Raw genomic sequence first — 15,025 nt, forward strand, 5'->3', positions numbered from 1 at the left:
GTGCCAAGCTCAGCTGTCTCCTGGGCTTGCCGACTTAGCTTCCCACCTATTATATATCCAAGTCCAATTGCCCTTCTGGGTCGTTATACTTGAGAAGTCTTTATTTGAATAACAACCCTGGAAAAATATTTAGAACAATGAGAGAAAATAGTGAAACAACAACAACAACAACAACAACAACAACAACAACAACAACGTGGTTGTATTTGAAATAGTTTGAGTAATTGCTCATATATTTAATCAGAACTTTTGAAAATTGTACTTTTCTTTTCTTTTTTTTTGATTGATAACCAAGATTTGAAGAATCTAAAAAAGGCTCTTGCCTTGGAAACCTCCTGGCACATTACCTTGGTTTGTTTTCTGTTGCTATAACAGAATATGTGATACTTGGTAATTTATAAAGAAAAATATATTTAGGCCTACAGTTCTAAAGACTTGGAAGTCAAAAGCATGGCGTTAGCATCTGCTTGGCTTCTGGTGAGGACCTCAAGCTACTTCAACTCATGGCAAAAAGTGAAAGGGCAAGTGAGTGTGTGCAAAAAAGAAAAAGTATGAGGAACAGCCTTGCCTTAGGACAACGCTTGGCAGAAACTAATCTAGTCCGGTGACAGCATAAACTTACTCACTACTGGGGTAATTAATCCTCTTAGTTATCCAAGAGAAAGGCATTAATCCACACAAGAGGGCTCCCTCTCATGATACAAACCCCTCTTTATACTGTAGCATTGAGGAATTAAGGTTATAACACATGAACTTTTAGGGTTCACACTCAAAATAGCAAACATGAACTAATATAGTTCTTTCTTCTACTGCTGGCATCTAGATAGAAAAAAGGTATCTTCCTAGAGTGAGAGATTCAACACCTGGAGGTGCTTTCCATTTGGGCAAGATAAGAGCTAGGTCTGCCTTGAAACCCAACCAATTTCTGGGCCACTTATCACTTTCCCCTTCACTCCATCCTCTTTGTGCCTCCCATGCTCTGTATTTTCTTTGCCTTTGTTATCTACTAACTCTGCTATCACAGTGTAGTCAGTGACTCACCCATCTCCATGTCTCCCTCCTTGAGCTGGTTTTATATCTCTATTAACTAAGGTGTTCTGATCTGACCAGAACTGACCATTCTGTTTTGGTAACATTATAATTGAGGCAACAAATAACAGAATTCTAATTATAAGCAATTGACTAATATATGCAGAGTATTGCAAATAAGCTTGTATATAAGTTATCTAAGTAAATTCTTAAGACTATGTAAGAGAGATGCTGTTACATGTCATTAGTGGTAGTGGGGGCTGAGAAAATTGAAATAAAAAAAGCTTAAAAACTTTCCACAGTGCCGGGCGTAGTGGCGCACGCTTGTAATCCCAGCATCTGGGAGGCTGAGACCAGAGGATCGCGGTTCACGGACAGCCTCAGCTACTTAATGAGACCCTCTGCAATTCAGTGAGACCCTGTTTCAAAATAAAAAATTAAAATAACTGGGCAGGACGTGTAGTTCGGAGGCCAAATGCCTCTGGGTTCCATCTCCAGACACACACACACACACACACACACACACAAAAAAAAAAAAAAAAAAAAAAAAAAAAAAAACTTTTCACAGATCACAGAGCTAATAAGAAACTAGAACTAATAACTTTATCCCAGATACATTTTCAAAGACCAGCTCTCTTTTCATATATCCTGCTGCCTTCACTCTAAAAGAAGCTCTATTTCCTTTGGGCTATAAGCCTTCAGGGAGCCAGTATTAGAATTGTGGCACTGCCTAGTCTTGAAAGAATAGATAAAGACTTCAAGAAGATATTCTGTGTTCCCTGTGGATCCTGTGTTATCTCCACTGACATTCCACTTCTATGGATTCTACAGCATTATTTGTCTACTGTAATAACCTTCAATTTTGTTCATATATCAGGACTGGTTTACAGAAACTAAAAACGATTCAAGATTCAGACATTTTCTGGGAAAAAAAAATTGACATGGGTAAACGTTGTCTCTAATACCTTCTTCCCAGAGCAGTACTTATTATGAATTCAGGGATTTCATGCTAGTATGGAGTCCTGAGTTACTCATTTTGATCAATAGAATTTATGTGTTTCCCAAGACAGTGAGATTCTGATCTCTTTCAAATCATCCAGGTTCTTCAGGTCTCTATGCCAAGTACTTTTTTATATCTCATTCTTCAAGGAGCTGTTTTCAAGGATCACTTCTTTTTTTTTTTTAAATCAATTTTTTTTCATATTTATTTTTAATAGGTGCACTGTATTCATACATCATAGTGGGATACATACTTTTGTAGACATACATGCACACATTGCCCAGTCAGCCCCCACCCAATCCCCACCCCGTTCTCTCCCTATCTCTCCCTCCTATGCTTGGCTTAGTAGTTGACATCTAGTATTATAGCAATTTCTCCAAAATTAAAAATGATAATATCACATAACAGTTTCATTTGTCTGATACCAAGCTTTTGATGACTTAAAGATAACATTTCAATATTTCTTTTTGCATTCTTTCTTACCAGAGAATCTATTTTTTTCTATTTTTTAGGTGAAACTATCATATATTTATATATTTATTTTTCAGAAAAAAAAATCTATCCTAATATGGAAAATGGACTCTAGGTACCCACAACGATCTTGAAAAAGAACAAAGCTAGAAGATATATATTTTCTGATTTCAAACCATATAAAGCTACAATAATTGAAACAGTGTAGTACTGTTCTAAAGGCAGATATATAAACCATTGTAGTTAAATAAAAGCCTAGGCCTAAATTCTTCCCTATATTGTCAAGTTATTTTTGACAAGGTTTCCACGAACATTTGGTGGTAGAAATAATAATCTTTTAACTAAATATTGTTGAAAAATAATAATTACATGGAAAAGAATAAAATTGGACCCTTACCTAATCCCATATACAAATATTAACTCAAAATAGATAAAAGACCTAAATATAAATCTTAAGACTATAAACTTTTAGGAGAAAATCTGTGTCATAAAACCTCACAACATTGAAATTGGCAGTGATTTCTTGGTTATGATTTCAATGGCACAGGCAACAGAAGAGTATACAAACTCCCTAAAAAATAAAAAACATATTGTATATCCAAAGACAATGTAAACAGAGTTAAGTTACTAATAGCATTGGATAAAATATTTCCAAATGCTATATCTGAAGGTATATTAATATTCCAACTAGAAATCCTAAAAATTAACAACAATAAAGGCAAACAATACCATTTAGAGATAGGTAACAGACTAACATAAATAATGAATCTCCACAGATAACCAATCTTAGTTGTCTGTTGGATGGAAAATCTTGTTTCTCTGGTTCTGATGTGTGTTACCTATTTCTTCTTTGTAGTTAATCTCTTTGAGTATTTTCTCTAGTGCTGGTTTTGAAGACATAAATTCCTTCAGTTTCTGTTTGTCATGGAAGCTTCTTATTTCTCCATCTAATTTGAAAGAAAGTTTTGCTGGGTAGGAAATTTTTGGCTGGAAGTTGTTTTCTTTCAAAATTGGGAATATGTTACTCCAAGTCCTTCTGGCTCTCATAACTTGGTTTGGGAAGTCTGGAGTGATTCTAATTGGTTTGCCTCTGAATGTCACTTGGCCCTTTGCTTTTGTTGCCTTTAAGATTCTCTGCTTGGCTTCCACATTGGTCATTTTGACGATTATGTGGCGTGGGGATCCTCTTCTCCGATCCTGTCTAAAGGGAGTTCTATAAGTTTCCTGGACCTGTGTATCGACCTCTTGCTCTATGTCTGGAAAATTTTCTGCTATTACTTCCTTGAAGAGATTGTTGATCCCTTTGGTTTCACTTTCTTTTCCCTCCTCTATTCCAATTATTCTTAGGTTAGCTCTCTTAAAATGGGCCCATATTTCTTCAATATCAGATTCCTGCTGTCGGATATTTTTTCCTAGATTAGAAACTATGCGTTCATTTTTGGAATGATCATCTTCTAAGAGCGAGATTCTGTTCTCCATGTGGTCTAATCGGTTGTTTGTGCTTTGAATTGAGGCCTTTACTTCATTAATTGCATCCTTTATCTCTTTTTGGCTCTCTCTGAGTTCTTTTTGAAGCACCTCTATTATTTCTACAGTTATTTTCCTGATTTGATCTTCTAGAAATCTCTGATTTTCTGTTTTATCAGGTTCTGATTTTGTGGGGTTGTGAGCATTCATTGCTCCAGTATTATTTCTCTTTCCCATGATTTCAGAAGTTTGTGCCTTCTCTGGGTTCTTCCCTTGGGTCACTATGACTTCACTTAAGGTGTTCTGGATCTCAAGTCAGTAGTATCTCAGACCCCACTACTCCTTTACTGTGTTGTATCACAGAGTCTCCGACCCAGAGTGTTGATAAAGGCTGCTTTAGACTGTGGGGTGTGCCAGGTTGCACGTTCTCCTATGATGTGATATCACTGCCACCGCCCCTCTCCCACTGGGTCAAGTCCCAGTGAGTACAGTACTGGGATTTCTCCTCTGTGGCCCGCAATTTGACTCACTGTTCTTGAGTACGCAGATGTAGTTGTACTGGCTTCACTGAATTCGCTGCTGCTGCCGCCGGTGGCAATATGGCGCCGCTGCTACGCCCTCGGCTGTTGGGCTGGCGTTTTTTTTTTTTTTCTTGGTTTTGATTTCCACTCTGAATCCCTGCAGCGTGTGCTGAGCTCAGACACTGGGAGCTTTAGATGTCCTCTGCGCCGAGAAATCCCGCCTGGCTGTTCCGCAGCGGCTCCCCTCGGCTTGCTGTGGCCGTCCGGTGAATTCGCCGCTGCCGCCGACAGTATGGCGCTGCTGCCGCGTCTGCCGCGTCCTCGGGCATGAGGATCTCCTCTGTGGCTCTGTTCTCAGTCCGCTTTCTCTCTGGAGCCTGGTGATTTTTTTTTTGTTTTTCTGGTGATGTTGTTTTCTGGCTTTGAAAGGCGCTGATTTTGTGGTAATGGATATTTGTTGTTAGCGGGGCTCTTAAGCCCCGCTTTTCTCGGTCGCCATCTTCCAAAAATCAATTTTAATATCAAGGATCACTTCTTTTAAACAAATTTTAATAGAGTCCATGGTTTGTTGCTGTGAACTATCAGTTGTTACTAAGTTCCCTGATTCCCAGAGTTTTTGTTTATCCTTCTCCTCTTCTTCCTCTTCCTCCTCCTCCTCCTCCTCCTCCTCCTCCTCTCCTCTCCTTCTTCCTCCTCCTCCTTTCTTCTTCATACTGGATATTGAACCCAGGGGCAATATACCTTGGAAATATACCTCCAGGTCTTTTGATTTTTTAAAATTTTAAAATAGGACCTCCCTAAGTTGCAGAAGGCCTTGCTAAGTTGTCAAAGCTAGTCTTGCATCTGCAATCCTCCTGTATCAGCCTCCCGAGTCCTGAGATTATAGGCATGTGCCACCACACCCAGTTCCCAGAGTTTTTTATATTTTAACTTCATATGCATGGTCTGAAGAAGTAGATCCTAAATGAAGAAACTTCAGGCATCATCTATAAGAAAAAGGAAGTGAATATATTATTTACATAAATTATTCATGATTCTTTTTATAGCCCTACAAACAAAGAACACCCCCCCCCCCGCTCTTTCATTTATAGATGCTAAGCCTCTGGCTGGTGACATTAAAGTTTGGCACTGTGAGAAAAATAACCTAATAATTTTCTCCAATTTGGAGTCTTCGGTACAAGGTTGGGAACTTTTTCAGTTTATTCTATACTTAACAGTACAAGTGAAGCCATGCTTAGATGTCAGAAGGAGAAGGAAACTTATTTGTGCTCCCCCTGAAATAACCTCTGTATCCTTCTCTCTCTTCACTGCTGACTCATGCAGACCCTTTGCCAGACCCAACTGAGTAGATGAGAACTTGTAATTTATGGAAATCATAATGACTGGAGAAATACATATTAAAGGGGTGAAATTTAAGCATTCACTTTCTGTTTATTGGTTGGTTGGATTTTTACCAAACTGCTTAAGATTGCTTGGATTTTCTCTGAAGCTATGTTTCCAGAAGTTATCTCAGAGAAGATATCAGAGTGCTCACAAAATTCTTCCTAATACCCATATTTTAAAAAGATAATGCCCGGAAAATCAGGGGACTTCCGGGAAGATGGCGACCGAGAAAAGCGGGGCTTAAGAGCCCCGCTAACAACTAATCTCCATTACCACAAAATCAGCACCTTTCATAGCCAGAAAACACCATCACCAGAGAAACAAAAAAATCACCAGGCTCCAGAGAGAAAGCGGACTGAGAACAGAGCTCAGAGCCACAGAGGAGATACACCGGCCTCACGCCCGAGGCCACGGCAGCAGCGCCATACTGCCGGCGGCAGCGGCGACTTCACCGGACGGCTACAGCAAGCCAAGGTGAGCCGCTGCGGAACAACCAGGCGGGATTTCTCGCCGCAGGTAAAATCTAAAGCTCCCAGTGGCTGAGCTCAGCACACGCTGCAGGGAATCAGAGGGGAAATCAAAACCAAGAAGAAATACGCTAGCCTCACGGCCAAGGGCGTAATAGCGGCGCCATATTGCCACCGGCGGCAGCAGCAGAGAATTCACCGAATCCAGTACAGCTACATCTGCGTACTCAAGAACAGTGAGTCAAATTGTGGGCCACAGAGGAGAAATCCCAGTACTGTACTCCCTGGGACTTGACCCAGTGGAGGAGGGGCGGTGGCAGAGATATCACACCATAGGAGAACGTGCAATCTGGCACCCCCCACAGTCTAAAGCAGCCTCTATCGACTCTGGGTTGGAGACTCTGTGATACAACCTAGTAAAGGAGTAGTGGGGTCTGAGATACTACTGACTCGAGATCCAGAGCACCTTAAGTGAAGTCATAGTGACCAAAGGGAAGAACCCAGAGAAGACACAAACTTCCGAAATCATGGGAAAGAGGAATAATACTGGAGCAATGAATGCCCATAACCCCACAACATCAGAACCCGATAAAACAGAAAATCAGAGATTTCTAGAAGATCAAATCAGGAAAATAACTGTAGAAATAATAGAGGTGCTTCGAAAAGAACTCAGAGAGAGCCAAAAAGAGATAAAGGATGCAATTAATGAAGTAAAGGCCTCAATTCAAAGCACAAACAACCGATTAGACCACATGGAGAACAGAATCTCGCTCTTAGAAGATGATCATTCCAAAAATGAACGCATAGTTTCTAATCTAGGAAAAAATATCCGACAGCAGGAATCTGATATTGAAGAAATATGGGCCCATTTTAAGAGAGCTAACCTAAGAATAATTGGAATAGAGGAGGGAAAAGAAAGTGAAACCAAAGGGATCAACAATCTCTTCAAGGAAGTAATAGCAGAAAATTTTCCAAACATAGAGCAAGAGGTTGATACACAGATCCAGGAAACTTATAGAACTCCCTTTAGACAGGATTGGAGAAGAGGATCCCCACGCCACATAATCGTCAAAATGACCAATGTGGAAGCCAAGCAGAGAATCTTAAAGGCAACAAAAACAAAGGGCCAAGTGACATTCAGAGGCAAACCAATTAGAATCACTCCAGACTTCCCAAACCAAGTCATGAGAGCCAGAAGGGCTTGGAGTAACATATTCCAAACTCTGAAAGAAAACAACTTCCAGCCAAAAATTTCCTACCCAGCAAAACTTTCTATCAAATTAGATGGAGAAATAAGAAGCTTCCATGACAAACAGAAACTGAAGGAATTTATGTCTTCAAAATCAGCACTAGAGAAAATACTCAAAGAAATTAACTACAAAGAAGAAATAGGTAACACACACCAGAACCAGAGAAACAAGAGTTTCCATCCAACAGACAACTAAGACTGGTTATCTGTGGAGATTCATTACTTATGTTAGTCTTTTACCTATCTCTAAATGGTATTGTTTGCCTTTATTGTTAATTTTTAGGATTCCTAGTTCTAATATTAATATACCTTCAGATATAGCATTTGGAAATATTTTGTCCCATTCTATTTATATTAGTAACTGTTAACTCTGTTTACATTGTTCTTGGATATACAACATTTTTTTTTTTTAGGGAGTTTGTATACTCTTCTGTTGCCTGTGCCATTGAAATCATAACCAAGAAATCACTGCCAATTTCAATGTTGTGAGGTTTTATGACACAGATTTTCTCCTAAAAGTTTATAGTCTTAAGATTTATATTTAGGTCTTTTATTTATTTTGAGTTAATATTTGTATATGGGATTAGCTAAGGGTCCAACTTTATTCTTTTCCATGTAATTATTATGTTTCAACAATATTTAGTTAAAAGATTATTATTTCCACCACCAAATGTTCGTGGAAACCTTGTCAAAAATAACTTGACAATTTAGGGAAGAATTTAGCTCTAGGCTTTTATTTAACTCCAATGGTTTATATATCTGCCTTTAGAACAGTACTACACTGTTTCAATTATTGTAGCTTTATATGGTTTGAAATCAGAAAATATATATCTTCTAGCTTTGTTCTTTTTCAAGATCGTTTTGGGTATCTAGAGTCCATTTTCCATATTAGGATAGATTTTTTTTCCTGAAAAATAAATATATAAATATATGATAGTTTCACCTAAAAAAAAATAGAAAAAAATATTCTCTGGTAAGAAAGAAAGCAAAAAGAAATATTGAAATGTTATCTTTAAGTCATCAAAAGCTTGGTATCATACAAATGAAACTGTTATGTGAGATTATCATTTTTAATTTTGGATAAATTGCTATAATACTAGATGTCAACCACTAAGCCAAGCATGGGAGGGAGGGATGGGGAGAGAATGGGGTGGGGTTCGGGTGGGGGCTGACTGGGTTATGTGTGCATATATGTCTACAAAAGTTTGTATCCCACTATGATGTATGAATACAGTGCACCAAAACAAAAATAATAATAAAAAAAAGAAAAAAAGATAATGCTCCAAATTTACCACTTCTCTCTGATAGGGTAGAATCTGGCTGAAATCCTCAGGATTCAGGTTTTGTTCTGGACACTCAGAAATTCTGTTGTTAATAGTGTGGCTAAGACCCCTGTTCTCACAGAGCTCATAACCTAGTAAAGTGAGACATGCATTTTTAAAAAAGATAAATAATTGAATAATAAAATATCAACTAGCAACCAATTCCCTGCAAAGAATTCAAAGAGTGTGAAGTAAATATTGTCTGGCTTTTTTTTTTTTTTTGAAGGGTGTGTTTACTGGGGATTCAACCCAGGGTTGCTCTACTTCTGAGCTACAAACCTCAGCCCTATTATTTGGTACTGGGGATTGAACCCAGGGTAGAATTCTAACTCTAATATATATACTCCTGGCCCTTTTTATTTTTATGTTTTGAAACAGGATCTCATTAGCTTTCTAGAGTCTCAGTAAGTTGCTGAGGATGGCCTTAAACCTGTGATCCTCCTGTATCAGCCTCCCAAGTACTGGGATTACAGGCATGTGACACCAGCTTATTTTTATCTTGAAACAGAGTCTCACTAAGCTTCTGAGGTTCTCGCTAAGTTGATGAGGTTGGCCTCAAGCCCACTATCCTCCCGTTTCAGCCTTCCAAGTCCTGGAATTACAGGTATGTACCTCCACACCCAGCTCTGTCTGGTTCTTTATGTTGGGTGGTCATGGATGACCTCTCTGAAAGGTGTTGTTTGAGCTAAAATCTAAAGAGAAGCTCAGCATCCTCAGGAGGGACATTGCTGTTAGTAAAATGAGTGGTGCAGAGGGCTTAAGACAGAAGAAACTTGCATTAACTGGGGACATAAAGAAGGCTGTGCGGCTGAATCTCAGCAAGAGCACGATGGAAAGACATCAGCAAGACATCCTCCATCTTCCCCAGAATGCCAGATGTGAAGATTCTTAACAGGAGCTATCCCATACCTGTGCAACTTCCTGTTTCACAGCAAAGGGAATTAAATTCAGAAAGAGGAAGCCCAGGCCGGGGGTACAGATCAATGGTAGAGCACTCAACTCTATGCAGGAGGCTCTGTCTTTGATCCCCAGCATCAAAACCAAACAAAAACAAACAAACAAAAAAAGAAGCAAAAACTGTGTTGTTAAATTCACAAAAGTAGGTCATGACCAAGCTGGGATATTTTAAGAAGTTGAACATTTTGGCACTTTAGCTGTGATACTTGTCTTGTTTATTCATTTATTAAATTCTAGATAAAAGGCTTCTTTGGGGTACAATGAGGAGAGACAGCTACATGGGACTTTAGGGTAAACAGTCCCTAATTAAGGATGACACTGATTCGGAGTATTCCCGTTTTCTCTGGCAGGGCATTTCCTAGTTAAATGCCAAAATCTCAGGCTGAAATTAAATTTGAGGGGTCATTTAGTTCAAAGTCCTATTTTTAAGCAATAACAAACCTACAGAAAGAATAAGCCTCATTCTGCAGCGTCTCAGAAATTTTCAGATGTATAATCTGTACAAATTATAATCTCTATTCATATTCTTGTCGTAAAATAAGGTTTAAAAAGGTTTTCATTATTTAAAAGCCAAAACACCAGATGTCTACAAAACTTTACCTGGAGAGCCCACCAAGCCTGCAGCTAGGGCTCAAGTTGAAGGAGAAGGACATCTTTGATGCCCCTTTCTTCCCGCTCTATAAATGAGCAGCATACTTTACTTCAAGACATTCTCTTCTGTTCAAAAGCTTTTCTTTTGCCTTTGCTTTCTTTCTATGCAGAGAAAACCCAGCCCCCATTTCCCAGTGCCTTTCCTCCAGACAGTTTCCTGGACAACAGAATAGGGGTTGGAGAGCTTTACACAGAAAGCAGCTGAAACACAGAATAGCTAAAAGAAAAATTGAATTGCCTGAGCCATTTCTAATCTCCAACTGAGCAACTAAGTCTCCTTATTTAATAAATGGCTTCTTAGATCAAGTTTAATTTTATTAGTGAGTATGCAGGGCAGAAATTGGCCAATTAAAGAAAGAGGTACATATTCTTTAGCCTCAGCAATGTAGTGAGACCTTCACCAACCTAATGAGTGAGGCCTTGTTTCAAAACAAAAAATAAAAGGGCCTGGCTGTAGCTCAGAGGTAGAATACCATTGAATTCAATGCCCAGTACCAAAATAAGTAAATAAATAAATCCCATATTCAAAAAAATATAAAATTTAAAAAAGTCTATTGTGCCTAATGATTCACCTCTTTACCTTTTCATTTTGCTTAAAGGCTCCAATGGGAACACAATTTTATATAATGCAACAGACTAATTGTGTTTTATGCTATTTTTACCAGATAGCAAGTCAAGAATAATTTTCTCTTCCCTATAATTATCATTCAAATTACTAGAAAATATCCATCCTGTGTTTCTATTAAAATGTAGTAGCTATTCCCCAGTTATTAGACTTTTCCATTATCTTAGTATTATTGTCTTAAAATAATATTAGAACATACTTTTTTTTTTTTTGGTGGTATTGGAGTTTCTGGAAGCCCTTCTACCTCCGGGCTACACTTCCAGACCTATTTTACATTTTTATTTGGAAACAGGGTCTCTTAAGCCAGCGAGGCTGGCTTTGAACCTGAGCAATCCTCCTGTCTCCGCCTCCCAAGCACGGGGATTACAAGCATATGTCACCATGCTTGGGGCCACATTTTGGATATAGTATTTTGTCTACTTTTAAATCAATTTTAGTGTAAGTTTCTAGAAGAGAGATTTTATATTTTCTATTGGCAAAAGTATTGTACCAAGATGTAATGCTACCGGCAACATATAAGTCTCTCCAAATCTTGCTAGCACTGGATGTTATAAAGTAGTTTATGTCCATATAAATAGATGTAGAGAAGGAGGGGCTCAAGATGGCAGATGGGATAGACACAAAGTCTGGTGGTCTATAAGAAAATCAACCAAGAAATTCTCTTTTAGCCTTTCTTAGGTAAGTGAGCAGGGCAGGAACAAGTAACATTTTATCATCTATAACAGAGCCATAGAAAAAGTGCAATTGGATAGACAGAGAAGTGTGGTTCGGCTTAGGAACTGGAGCTATCACAGAACTTTTTCCCCAACCATTTTCTGGGCCACTGAGCTCTGCAATTACAGCCTAGTGTGCTGTTGGGGCAGCTTCCTGGTGAGCGAGGCAGATGAAGCCCACACACATGACCAAGCCTCCCCAACAGGGTGGGATGTGCACCACTGCCCAGGCGTGGGAAAGGCTTGCACCTCAGAGTGGTGGGGTGGGGGCAACATTCCCACAAAAGCGGCTCCTCCAGAAGTGGCTTGAGCCTGGCACCTGCACACCGTGGAAGCTGTGGTGCTGACTTCGAGACAACCTGCACCAAGAGCCTGTCCCTCCTTCGCAGCATCTGCATAAGAAGCTTCAGCCTGGCTGGCCATTAGCTGAGTGGCCATTAGCTGGTAAGGGCTTCAGGCTCCTTAGCCTGCTCAGTTGGTTCTGCAGATGTGGGGGCACTTTGCTGGCATCTCAGGGGTCCTCTCCCCTCCCATGACCAGGCACCTGCAGAAGGGGTTTGGGTCAGCCAAGTTCCTGGGTGTAAAGGCGAGCCCCCCCCCCCAATCTGGTTACAGCAAAAGCAGGGCTAAAAGTAGACTTGAAGAGCTCCCCTGTCCCTGGGTGTGCTCTGGCTCCCAAATCAGGGACCTCTCTCTCCAGCACCAGTGACTCTGAGAACAGCCCCACTCACCCCAGCTGTGTGGTACTGGAGAAAGTCCATGCAGTCCAGAACTCAAATTGCACAAGAGCTGTTACTAACAAACATCAACACTGTCACGGCCTAACCACAGCTGCCTAGTCAGTGTCAAAAGTCTGGCTTAGGCCAGAGGACGCCCCTAGAGGTAGCACTGGAAGAAGTACTAGCAGCACCCTAGACTGAGGGGCACCTTCTACCAGGAACTGCTAGCAGGCTCTCCTTGTAAAACAGTACAGCTTCTGATATAGACCTGGTGGCAGCAGCAGGAGCCCAAGCTACAAGAGTGCCAACTCAGGTTGCAGAAAGACTGGAACCATTTCACCAACAAGGCCCACCCACCACAGATCTTGCACCAGTAAGTAGTGTGAGTAGTGTCTCCAGTTTTTTTCTCTCTAGCATACCCCTCCTGAATACAACAGAAGGGGAGTGGAACCCATCATAAACACAGGCACGCTTAGATCATGCAATTAGAATCACTGGGTCTACTGACAGGGAAAGAATCTTCTCCCTTTACCACTCAACATAACATCAAAGCTACCTGATGCAAGAATTTACAAACCTTAAAATGAACCAGAAAAGAGTTGAGAAAAGACTCAAACTATCTTCAACTGACCCGCCTAGATCCTGTTTGCTAAAGGACAAAGGAAACACAGGAGCCATCAAGCAAAGCCTGTAATCATTTACAACAATAGAGGAGTTCTTTTCTGAAACTTCACTACCAACAAAATCAAGTCTCCACTCTAAATAGAAAAAAAATCTTCCTTAAAATTTGTAGTAACTTTAAAAATCTTATCAAATCTTTTTAAGTTTTTTTTATTTTAAAAACTTTTTTTCTATTTTAATTTTCCTTTCTAATCACTACTTACTCTTCTTGTTATTGGTGGTGTCATAGGGGTCTGTCTTCAGGTTCCACCATTTTGTTTCCTAGTTTGATCTCTTTCTTTTCCTTATCATTCTTATGCTTTTATTATTATCTAGCATTCATTTTAAACACATTTTGTGTGCTTTTGTAATTTAGGGTTTTTAAGTCCCATTTGTTTTTGTACTGCTAGTCTTGTTCGAGGTTTCTTTTCTTTCTAAATTGGGCTATCCTTCCATGTGGCTGTGTCTGTCTATAGGTTAATCTGCAGCCTGGTTCCATTGGAGTCTTCACCTTTTTTTATACTTTTGTTCTACCTTACTCTCCTCTGCCTGAACATTCATCTATTTATAGATGACACAACACGAATTTTTCTCTCCCCTTCTGATTCCTCTCTGCTTTGGACTGTCCCTGTTATGCTATCTTTCCCTAACCCTCACTCTACAAAATAATAGTGTCATAAACTGGACATAAACTTCCCAACCTGGAGTGAAAACTCTGAACTCTAAAGACAGAACATCAAGAAACAAATACTTGGCTGCTGGTTCTGCCAAATACACAACAGGTACAAGGATAACCCACCAAATTCAGCCATATACCCCTAGTATAGTGACTCTAAGCACTAGGAGAAGAGACACATCTCTACAAATTAGAAGGAAGTCTGAAAAGAGCAGATGCTTTAGACACCACACCCAGTATCAATAAAATAGCCACATTGAAGATGGAACATCCTCCTGAATAGTCAATAAATCCTGTCCAGCTAACATAGCAGCTTAAAGGAGGTAACCAGGCAAAACAGACATTGAAATATTGCAGTTGTGCCAGATGATGTACTCATTTAAAGGACAAAATGAGGGCTGAGGATAAACACCCAATTATAAGAAGCAGACAATTAGAAACTAATTCATACCTCATTCAAGTCCCTAGATCCCTGACAATATGGGGGAAGAGTCCGTCAAAATTATAACTAATCCTCACAACCTCATAACAACAGAACATACTGAAACAGAGGTGCAGAGGATGCCAGCCAGATAATTCAGAATTTTGATATTCAAGATGATCAGTTATCCTAAGAAGGAAATCGGAGAAAGCATTCAGGATAGTAAAAACTATGTCCATAAAGAAATAACAGAAAGCTGGGCATGGTGGTGCACGATTGTAATCCCCGTGCTTGGGAGGCAGAGACAGAAGGATCATGCAGGTTCAAAGCCAGCCTTGCTAGCTTAAGAGACCCTGTTTCCCCCCCAAAATATATATATATATATATGTCTGGTGCAGCCCAGAGGTAGAAGAGTTTCCAGGAACCCCAGTACCACCACCACCAAAAAAAAAAAAAAAAAAGAAATAACAGAAAATCTGAATGAATTGAAAAAAATCAATAAAAATTCCATTGAAGCTATCACCAATAGAATATACTACACAGAAAACAGGGTCTCAACAATAGAAGATAGTACATTCAAAACTGAAAACAACTGGGCGTGGTGGCGCACACTTGTAATCCCCGCGCTTGGGAGGCAGAGACAGGAGGATCACGCAGGTTTGTAGCCAGACGCACTGGCTTAAGAGACCCTGTT

Source organism: Muscardinus avellanarius (genome assembly GCF_963383645.1).
Source record: "Muscardinus avellanarius genome assembly, chromosome: 11".
Lineage (NCBI taxonomy): Eukaryota > Metazoa > Chordata > Mammalia > Rodentia > Gliridae > Muscardinus > Muscardinus avellanarius.